Below are 11,935 nucleotides of genomic sequence, written 5' to 3'. Positions count from 1 at the left end.
TCTATCTCTGCCCTGCCCGTCGGGCTATTGTAGGAAGAAAAAATATATGTCAATGCTTTTGCATTCTTTCGGAAATGTAGCTGGGTTATTATGTCATTGGCATCGGTGAGCCACTGTCAATATGTGACATATTGAAATCGCGTTTGAATTTGCGCTTGTTTTTTTGCTTTCACTTTGCAATCTCGCGAACTGTGTATAGAGAGCGACAGCACTGATCTGTGAGTGATGATAATTTGCGCACCAATTCCTCTGACATCGTCTTATTAATCGTTAGCTTACTATGCAAACATGACAAGTGAAATCTCCCGCAGCTTAAACATGTGAGAGGTTGATCGCACAGAGAATCGCTGAGCTTATGTGAGTGCGTGGGTAAAAGCAGCAGGATTTATATTTGACTACGATGACCTGGATGACTGAGAACCTTCACAGACAGATATATATTTTAGTTCTGCTGAGCCAAATAAGACAGGTCAGGGTGAAGAAGTGACAGCCAAAGAAAAGCTTACCACAAAACGGAAAAGTTATGACAAATCAGACTATAAGGCAAAAAGAAAGTGCAGCTTTATGGTTTCATGGACACAATTATTTCTGTGGCTGCGATATGATGAGCTAAATAACCAGGGCTGCACATAAGTGGTCCGCAGGTGCGCATTCGCTGTCAAAATAAAAAACACGCACAAGGGTTAGGGTTAAATTTAAAAACTGTACTTTTGAGTTAAAATATATCTTTATAATTTTAATAAATGACAAATTAAAAAGGCATGAACATTTTTTTTTGTATCAAAAAAATATCGAACTGTGACACCAAAGTATCGAACCGAACCGAACCGTGAATTTTGTGTATCGTTGCACCCCTAATATATATATATATATATAATATATATATATATATTAGGGGTGCAAGGATACTCGTATCGATAGTGAACCGTTTGATACAGTGCTTTCGGTTTGGTACGCATATGTACCGAATAATACAAAATTTTTAATTTATTTTATCAACTTTCCTTCTGACGATGCTGTCTGTGTTGAGCGCTCAGTGGATCTGCGCTCGACAGTGCAGCCTAGGCGGAGTAGTCGAACGCAGATTCACTGAGTGCAGGGCAAGCTAGCAAGACAGAATATAAGCTCTGGTTGCAACATGGCAAATTGAACCTCCCCCACCCTCATTCAGATGTGGCCTTTGGAACTATTTTGGTTTTCATGTGAAGTATGACCCTGAAGGTAAGTGCGTCATGGAGTAAAGTAAAACAGTATGTTGGATGTGCCACGCAATGCTCAATTACATGGGTAGGAACTAGTGTGTTAGCGCAGTTTGCTCGTTAACGTGTTGGCCGTCCAGCCCCACGCACGGGGCGATCCGCGGTAGCTCGTTAACGGAGATTTGCCATGTTGTGCCGTTAACGTCATTTCAACTAGATTAACGCTGACAGCACTAGTGGGAACACAACGAATATGACTGCACATTTACTCCGACAGCATCCTAGTGCAAAGACAAGTGGAAGCAGACAAAAACAACAAGCACGCATGCTACAAACTTTACTCGAGTCATTTAGACAGCCGTTAGCACATGATTCTCCTTATGGGGACCTGATATGTTTAATATGCTGCTGAGAATATAGCCCAGAAGAAGCGTATAGTATAGCTTTTATTTTGGAAAGAGCCATTTCTCTGTAATAAACTCTCTTCTCCAAAGATGAGTGATTTCTCGATCAGATAGATTTATTATTTTATCCCTTTGTTGTTTCAGCAACATTAAATTTAAAAACTGTACTTTTGAGTTAAAATATATATTTATAATTTTAATAAATGACAAATTAGAGGCAAGGCTGCCGGACACTGGTGCCACCGGGCCCTCTGACCACCAGCAGTAGGCAACGGGTGAAGTGTCTCGCCCAAGGACACAACGACCGAGACTGTCCAAGCCGGGGCTCGAACCAGCAACCTTCCGATTACAAGGCGAACTCCCAACTCTTGAGCCACTATATATATATATATATATATATATATATATATATATATATATATATATATATATATATATATATATATATATATATATATATATATATATATATATATACATACACACACACACACACACACACACACACACACGTGTATATGTGTATATGTGTATAACAACACCCAGCACGCCCCTGCGGGCGGTTTATCCTTCAAGCTCGGGTCCTCTACCAGAGGCCTGGGAGCTTGAGGGTCCTGCGCAGTATCTTAGCTGTTCCCAGGACTGCGCTCTTCTGGACAGAGATCTCCGATGTTGTTCCCAGGATCTGCTGGAGCCACTCACCTAGCTTGGGAGTCACCGCACCTAGTGCTCCGATTACCACGGGGACCACCGTTACCTTCACCCTCCACATCCTCTCGAGCTCTTCTCTGAGCCCTTGGTATTTCTCCAGCTTCTCGTGTTCCTTCTTCCTGATATTGCTGTCATTCGGAACCGCTACATCGATCACTACGGCCGTCTTCTGATGTTTGTCTACCACCACTATGTCCGGTTGGTTAGCCACCACCATTTTGTCCGTCTGTATCTGGAAGTCCCACAGGATCTTAGCTCGGTCATTCTCCACCACCCTTGGGGGCATCTCCCATTTTGACCTCGGGACTTCCAGGTTATACTCGGCACAGATGTTCCTGTACACTATGCCGGCCACTTGGTTATGGCGTTCCATGTATGCCTTGCCTGCTAGCATCTTGCACCCTGCTGTTATGTGCTGGATTGTCTCTGGGGCATCTTTACACAGCCTGCACCTGGGGTCTTGCCTGGTGTGATAGACCCCAGCCTCTATGGATCTTGTGCTCAGAGCTTGTTCTTGTGCTGCCATGATTAGTGCCTCTGTGCTGTCTTTCAGTCCAGCTTTGTCCAGCCACTGGTAGGATTTCTGGATATCAGCCACCTCCTCTATCTGCCGGTGGTACATACCGTGCAGGGGCCTGTCCTTCCATGATGGTTCCTCGTCTCCCTCCTCTTTCTTGGGTTTCTGCTGCCTGAGGTATTCACTGAGCACTTGGTCAGTTGGGGCCATCTTCCCAATGTATTCTTGGATGTTCGTTGTCTCATCCTGGACTGTGGTGCTGACACTCACCAGTCCCCGGCCCCCTTCCTTCCTCTTAGCGTACAGCCTCAGGGTGCTGGACTTGGGGTGAAACCCTCCATGCATGGTAAGGAGCTTTCTTGTCTTTATGTCAGTGGCTTCTATCTCCTCCTTTGGCCAGCCTATTACCCCAGCAGGGTACCTGATCACGGGCAGGGCGTACGTGTTGATGGCCCGGATCTTGTTCTTAGTATTCAGCTGACTCCTCAGGACTTGCCTGACCCTCTGCAGGTACTTGGTGGTTGCAGCTTTTCTAGCGGCCTCTTCATGGTTCCCATTCGCCTGCGGGATCCCCAGGTACTTGTAACTGTCCTCTATGTCTGCAATGTTGCCTTCTGGTAGTTCAATCCCCTCAGTTCTGACTACCTTCCCTCTCTTTGTTACCATCCGACTACACTTCTCCAATCCGAACGACATTCCAATGTCATTGCTGTATAGCCTGGTAGTGTGGATCAGTGAATCGATGTCTCGTTCACTCTTGGCATACAGCTTGATGTCATCCATGTACAGGAGGTGGCTGACAACTGCTCCGTTCCGTAGTCAGTATCCGTAGCCAGTCTTGTTAATGATCTCACTGAGGGGGTTCAGGCCTATGCAGAACAGCAGTGGGAACAGAGCATCTCCTTGGTAGATCCCGCACTTGATGGTGACTTGTGCTATGGGCTTGGAGTTGGCCTCTAGTGTTGTACGCCACATCCCCATTGAGTTCCTGATGAAGGCTCTTAGGGTCCCATTGATCTTGTACAATTCTAGGCATTCCAGTATCCAGCTGTGGGGCATTGAGTCATAGGCCTTCTTGTAATCAATCCAGGCAGTGCACAGGGGTCCTTGGGGATCAGGACCGTCCGACCTTTGGTTAGCCATTCCGGGTGTCTCTCGTTAACTAGCAGCTGGTTCATTTGTGCTGCCAGACGCTCGTGGAGTGCAGTCAGCTTCTTCAGCCAGTAGGCGTGAACCATGTCGGGCCCTGGTGCTGTCCAACTCTTCATACTGGAGACCCTTTCTTGGATATCTGCCACTGTGATGGTTACTGGACCCTGTTCAGGGAGGTCGCTGTGGTCTGCCCTCAGATCCACTAGCCACTGAGCATTGCCGTTATGGGTTGCGTCCTTCTCCCATATGCTCTTCCAGTATTGCTCCGTCTCCAGCCTTGGTGGTGCTGTTCTCTTATTATTATTGTTCCCTTGCCACTGAGAGTACACCTTTGCTGGTTCTGTGGAGAACAGCTGGTTTATTCTCCTGCCTTCTATCTCTCTGGTGTACCTCCTCAAGCGGCTGGCCAAGGCTGTGAGTCTTTGCTTGGCAGTTTCCAAGGCCTCAGGTATGGACAGCTTGCTGTATTTCTTATGCACCTTCTTTATCGCACCTTTCTGCAACTCCGTTAGTTGGCTAACCTCTCTCCGTGCTACTTTGATCTTGCCCTCTAGCCTCCTTCTCCATGGAGGGTACTGCCCCTTGTCGCTGTTCAACTTGTAGCCGAGCATCTCACTGATCACTGCTGCCGTATTGTAGATCAGCTTGTTAGTGTCGGTAATCGTGGTTGTAGGTATTGCCCGTAGTGCTGCATTAACATCATCTAGCAGACCTTCTGAGGGTACTTCACATAATCTTGGTAACCGGCTACGGGGGATCCTATTTTTCAGGTCAGTTCCTCTCGCATATATATATATATATATATATATATATATATATATATATATATATATATATATATATATATATATATATATATATATATATATAAACAAAGTGGAATTAAACTGCAAACTCGAAAGTAATTAAGACTTGCTGTATCTGTATAAGAAGGATGGAGATGATATTACAGCTTTCAGCAAGTGGTAGTTTAGGCATCAATTTTAGCTCAGCAAACTGGGAATCATTTATTGTCTTGCTTTCTTATGAGTTGTTTCCCATCAGTTCGGGATGGCTGGATGGCAACCGTGTGCAGTGAAAGGGGTATTTAGATGATCCCAAACCACCAATCTCCACTCTGTAATTTTACTGATTTGCACTCCTTCAACCAGAGAGAAAGAAATCAATAACATTAACTGGTATAATTTAGGGTCCTGCTGTGCTAAAACCACACACGGTCTGCGTTCCACTGCACATGACAGCAGTAGAATTTCTGATGTTCTGATATATCAAATAAAATTAATATGTTGAGGCTTTGAAATCCACAACATTGACTATGCAAAGTCAGTCTAACCTCATATAGCAAGTATGGCCCATATTGTTGTTTCTGACAGGATCAGCAACAGCAATGCGCAATAGGCTTGATACTTTTTTTTCTTTAATATGCTGCTCCAAATCAGCCCTATAAAGTTTAAGGGCTTCACACTGAGGAACTAAATTAGGCATTAGCATTAAATCCTCAGATACCACAGTCCCCTCTGGCTGGAAAAAAACGTCCTATGCTCACAGTAATTTGAATTCGGGGGTCAATGAGGTGCCAGCTTGCTTTCATTACTTGGGATAGCAATGTCTTTGCCATCATCCACTCCAATTATCTTGTGCCATGACTCCTGCTCAACTTTTCCTCTCTAGTCTACTCTCTCTCCAAGTCCTGTTATTAACCTCATTGCCAGTCAGCTTATTATGCCGTCTTTTCCCCACACCTTTCATCTCTCACCTGCCTGCTTTCCCCCTTCAAACATCACCTGTGCCCATCACCTGAGCTTTAGTTCATCATCAGCCCCCAGTTATAAAGAGCAGCAAGTAGTAAGCGTTTTCCTTTTGCCACATTTTTCTTTTTTTGTGAGTTTTATTGATTAAAAGTTATTGTCTTCTTAACATTAGTCTGATCACCACTGTCTGGTTTAGGGTTCAAGTGGGATTAGGGTTGAGTTGACATTTACCCCTTTCTATAGATTTTTCATCTATATTATATACCCAAATGAAAAAATTATGGCAGTATCATTGTGAGGCCAAAATGCATTTAATAGGCTTGATTTGAGAAATAAGAAATATATTCTGTTGTTTAAACCGATACTTGTTTAGCTTGTGGCTGAAATGCAATCTGTCCCTAATTGAAAAGCTTAGTTCAGCCTTTTGACCATTATGCCATCTGGATACCAAGATTGCTGCACTTGTTATTATGAAATTATTAATGAGTTGAAAGAGTATGTGGATTCTGTGAGACACAGTAAATGTAAAGCTAGCGTTAAATGGAATCAGTTAAAAACTCTATATTCAATACCAATGCACCGACTGAAACGGATTAATATAAAAAGTCTACAGTACCTTGAAAAACTAATTGTCCCCTTCTTGATTTCTTAGTTTATTGCATATTTGTCACACTTACATTTTTCAGATCTTCAAACTAATTTTAATATTAGACAAAGATAAATAGATAAAGGTTAATACAAATGCAGTTTTAAATCTGTGTTTCAAGACATGCATTTTAATTTATATAGTACTTCTATATATTAGATTGTATAAATATAACAGTTATATAACATGAGACGGGGCTAGGAATTGATAAGCATTTGCTTCCTCCTACTCCTATTTCAAATGGGAAATAGTCAGCATTTTGATTATCATGTGAATAGGATGGCTTTCAATAATTTAATGTTTATTTGTTGTTTTATATGTATTAACACATGTTATTCATATTTTTAAAAATAAATATTGGATTGATTGTTTGATTGATGATTTTGTTTATTAACTGAAAAAAGTATTCAGACATATCTTGCCCAACGTGAAAAATTTATTTTCCCTTCACCTAATAACTGGTTGTGCCACCTTTGGCAGAAGAATTGCAATCAACTGGTTTGACTAATACTGGAAATCAGTAGTTCTTCTTTGCTTTGTTTTCATTTAGCCCCATTGAAGAGTTTCTGCACATGAATGGCCTGTTTAAGCAAATGCCAAACCATCTCAATTAGATTTAAATCTGGACTCAAAAATCTTAATTTTGTTTTTCTTTAATAGTCCTATGCAATACTGCAAATTTTGGTATTGAGCCAATATCAAGTGAATCAAGAGCAGTATTGCCAATACCAATACTGATCCCGATACTTTTAACCTATTAAGGGAGCTCATGTATGGGAGAGCAGTGTGTGAACCATCATACGTTTACCAAATTCTGCACACATTTTAATGTACACCAAATGATAGTGTTATGATTTGAAAAAAAAAATACCCCCTAACTTTTCTTATATATTGATTGTATTCTTTCTAGAGAGCTGGAATGTGCCTGTCTTTAAAAGATTTATGGTCAGCTTCTGTTGTTTGAATGTTTTATAATTTATAAAAACTTATAGCACAGACAGCAGAAAAAGGTTCAAAGGTTAATTTTTCATACTGCATGTTCGAGGTATATTTTTTCATTTAAAAAATGATGGTAAGAATGTATTTAACACAGGTCAGTGGAATTCATACTGGAATTTGAGGATAGAAAAAAGTTTTCATCCAATTGCTTTAGTATTGATCTGTTACTAATACCAGTGTTGGCATCGATGCTAGCGATATTTGGATCGGGGACTCAGGGGTTGGTGGGGGTTGTGGTGGTGTGATGCAAATATTAAATAAAGATGGCTCAAAGCATGGATCTGTGGTCCCGTCGTGCCTTAATTCCACCACATTGGTGCCCAAACCCAGGAGGCGGCAAGATGGGCCCACAACAGAGCCAGGGAAGGGAGGAGCTGTCCCAGATGATGGCTGAGACGGCGGCTATCCAGCGGGAGCAGGCGGCGGAGATGCGTTGCCAGCAGGAAGAGCTGCGGGACCAGACCGAGCGCCACCTGAAAAGGATTGGGGATCTGGCGGCGCTGCTCTGGGCCTGGGCGCCACCACCACAGGGGTGTCCCCACGGTGGTGAAGCAGTGGAGACATTTCAGCAACTGGAGGTGGTAGAGGAGGGGCGCAGCGGTCCGCTCCGGCTGGAGGAGGAAGAGCAGCCAGGTGAAGGGCTGCTCCTGCCGGGAGATGTGGAGGAGCCGCTCCAGTCGGAGGCGGCGGACGAGGCACGCGAGGGTCTACAGCTGCTGGAGGTAGAGGAGCCGCTGCGGGAAGGGCTGCTTCAGCCGGGAGCGGCGCTCCAACCGGAGGCGGCGGACGAGGCACGCAAGGGTCTGCGCCGGCTGGAGGAAGAGGAGCCGCGCGAGGGACTGCTTCTGTCGGGAGCGGTGGAGAAGCTGCTCCAGCTGAAGGCAGCGGACGAGGTACGTGAGGGTCTACACCTGCCGGAGGAAGAGGAGCCGCTCCACCCAGAGGTGGACGAGGGGCGAGAGGGGCTGTGCCTGCTGGAGGCGGAGGCGCAGCGCGGGGAGACACTCCAAACCGCAGCGGCGGAGGCGTGGTGGACCAGCTGTGCGAGGAGACGGAGGTCCCTGGTCCAGGGCAGCCTGCGCAGCCAGAGCTGGAGGCAGAGGAGTGGGACAGCCCCGCTAAGCCGGGGGTCGGCGGGCTGGCCAGTCCAGCCTCGCTGCCACCAGTCGATTCTGCGTGCCTGACGTCTGCCCAGCCGCCTGTGTGCAGGAGCTCATGGCCATGCCTGTGGGGCCGTGTCCGCTTGCTACGCGGCCGACCTCCGGACCAGCTTCGCCGTCGCCCCTGGATGCGCGGACGGCCACCAGAATGGACGCTCCCCCGTTGCTTGGCCAGGGGCTGGGGGCGCCGATGTTTTGGGCCGAGTCTCGCCCCAGTTCGCGGGGGGGGGGGGGGGGGGGAGTAGGTTCGGCCAGATTGCTCCCCGGCCTCAATCGGGCGATGGGGGTGTGTGGTGGGGCGTGGTCTGCGGTGCCGTGCGGACGCACCTGCACGGCATCCGCAATCACGCCCGCCGTGTTAAAACACGGGGACTCAGGGGTTGGTGGGGGGTTGTGGTGTGATGCAAATATTAAATAAAGATGGCTCAAAACATGGATCTGTGGTCTCGTCGTGCCTTAATTCCACCACAGTAACATGATGCAAACATTCCAAAAATTTCAGTTTTTGTTTGGTTCTTTAGATGTTGTTCTGGGTTCTTTTGGGACCTCCTGAATGAGTTGTTAATGCATTTTTAGAAAGATTTTGGTAGACAGGCCACTCTTGGGAAGGTTCACCAATCTTCAAAGTTTTCTCCATGTGTGGATAATGGGTCTCACCATGGTTCACTGGAGTCCCCAAAAACATAGGAAATGTTCCATAACCTTTTCCAGACTGATAGATGCCAGTGAATTTCTGTCTCAGCTGTTCCTTTAGATTGTGATGTGATGTGTTGCTTTTTGAAATTTTTTAATCTATTTCACTTTATCAGGCAAGTTCTATTTAAGTGATGTCTTGATTCAATAGGTCTGTATAATGAGTAATCAGGCCTAGGTGTGTTTAGTGAAATTAAATGTAGCTTTCCAAAAAATGCAGTTAATCACAATTAATTAATGATTTAACAAGTGGGAAATTGCTTTTTCACACCGGGCCAGGAACCTTTTTTCTCTTAATATAAGAAATAACTGTTTAAAACTGCATTTTGCATCTTTGACTAATACTAAAATTTGTTTAATGAGCTGAAACACAAGTGTGGCAAACACACAAAAAACTAAGAAATCAAAAATGGGACAAACACTTTTTCATGGCACTATAACACATCTTTCTTCAGCTAATTGACTCTGTGCACGTTAGCATATGCTACTTCCGGTGCGGAAACTCCTGTGGGGAGCTTTGTTCCCGGTGTCCTATTCGCGCCTGGTTTCCAGCCCAAAACAAGTTAAGCAAGTGAATGAATCAAGCGGCGATTTACATTTCTGTAGATGTCTTGGGCATATACCCAATATATCTGTAAATGATGTTCATCGACTTGTCAGTGGAATTCATACTGGAATTTGAGGATAGAAAAAAGTTTTCATCCAATTGCTTTAGTATTGATCTGTTACTAATACCAGTGTTGGCATCGATGCTAGCGATATTTGGATCGGGGACTCAGGGGTTGGTGGGGGTTGTGGTGGTGTGATGCAAATATTAAATAAAGATGGCTCAAAGCATGGATCTGTGGTCCCGTCGTGCCTTAATTCCACCACATTGGTGCCCAAACCCAGGAGGCGGCAAGATGGGCCCACAACAGAGCCAGGGAAGGGAGGAGCTGTCCCAGATGATGGCTGAGACGGCGGCTATCCAGCGGGAGCAGGCGGCGGAGATGCGTCGCCATGCGTCGCCCGCGCCTCAGAGCAAAAGAGAAAATGGATTCAAATGTTATATTTCTCAGCTGTCCCTCGTTTATCGCGGGTGTTATGTTCAAAAAATAACCAGCGATAGGTGAAATCAAGTAGCCAATTGTATTTTTTGATGGTGCAAAACGTTTCGTGGACATCGTGGACATACAGTACTGCACTTCAGAGTCACACTGCTAGCGATCGATACAGCGATTCTGTACTGTACAGGAGAGACGTCACGGAGGAGATCGTCTGCAGCGATCAGGACGCAAGACACAATGTGACGTAAAAATAAGCATGCAAACTTGCACTAAAAAATCTGCAAAACAGCGAGGTGAAAGGTGAACCGCGCGTTATAGCGAGGGACCACTGTAATTTTTAAGGTAAGTCACAACATACCCTTCGTACATACTAATGCATAGAAAACGTTACCAGCAATCATTCATTTTTTGTGTGCCTTTTTTTACGGTTTGTTAACATGCTGTGTAGGTGTGTACTTGACTAGCTGATCTCGGCATAACGGGGGAAACATCTGGTTTGACTATTCTTCACCTGTAGTTTGAATGCTGAACATTTGCCTGTTTAAATCATAAGACCAGTCACTATACAGAGATGTGCTTCTGAATGTGGACGATGTGTCTTCTTATTTTGTAATGCAGTTCTGCTTGTGTTGAGTGATGTAAACAACTGATCGATCTAAACTCTTTAAACGTCAAAATTGATCATTAGATTTTTTTTATGAAACAACAGTGGTGAGTGTTCCCACCTTCTCCTCTTTGTAACTTAACGTGATCTTTCCGTTTTCGAGTTTTGGACATGATTTTGGAGTATATCTTTGCAGTAGTGATTTACCGCAAAGCTACCGGAAATGTACAACCCCACAAACGGTCTCAAACCAGGAAGTTAGCATTTCTCGTGCACAGGGTCAATTGCATATTCAGTGCCTTTTTTCTTTTTATGCACATCATACTGGTTACAGTCAGAATAAAGTGGTAATGTGCAATATAACACTAAAAGGTTCACAAGAGTGCACTCACACAGTCTAGCAGGTTTGACTAGTGCGCTTGAACTGGTTAGCTTGGGCACAGCAGACATCTGGTATCATAGAATGATGCAACAGATTATGCTAGTCATCATGCCGAAAATTGATCTAGAAAAAGCAACACAGTAAATATATATATATATATATATATATATATATATATATATATATATATATATATATATATATAAAACCACCCAGCACGCCCCTGCGGGCGGTTTATCCTTCAAGCTCGGGTCCTCTACCAGAGGCCTGGGAGCTTGAGGGTCCTGCGCAGTATCTTAGCTGTTCCCAGGACTGCGCTCTTCTGGACAGAGATCTCCGATGTTGTTCCCGGGATCTGCTGGAGCCACTCGCCTAGCTTGGGAGTCACCGCACCTAGTGCTCCGATTACCACGGGGACCACCGTTACCTTCACCCTCCACATCCTCTCGAGCTCTTCTCTGAGCCCTTGGTATTTCTCCAGCTTCTCGTGTTCCTTCTTCCTGATATTGCTGTCATTCGGAACCGCTACATCGATCACTACGGCCGTCTTCTTCTGTTTGTCTACCACCACTATGTCCGGTTGGTTAGCCACCACCATTTTGTCCGTCTGTATCTGGAAGTCCCACAGGATCTTAGCTCGGTCATTCTCCACCACCCTTGGGGGCATCTCC

This window comes from Diplotaxodon limnothrissa, linkage group LG23 (assembly GCF_057381915.1).
Source record: "Diplotaxodon limnothrissa isolate DT_005_m linkage group LG23, D_limnothrissa_male_GT1.1, whole genome shotgun sequence".
NCBI lineage: Eukaryota > Metazoa > Chordata > Actinopteri > Cichliformes > Cichlidae > Diplotaxodon > Diplotaxodon limnothrissa.
Note: the sequence above shows the minus strand (reverse complement) of the source record.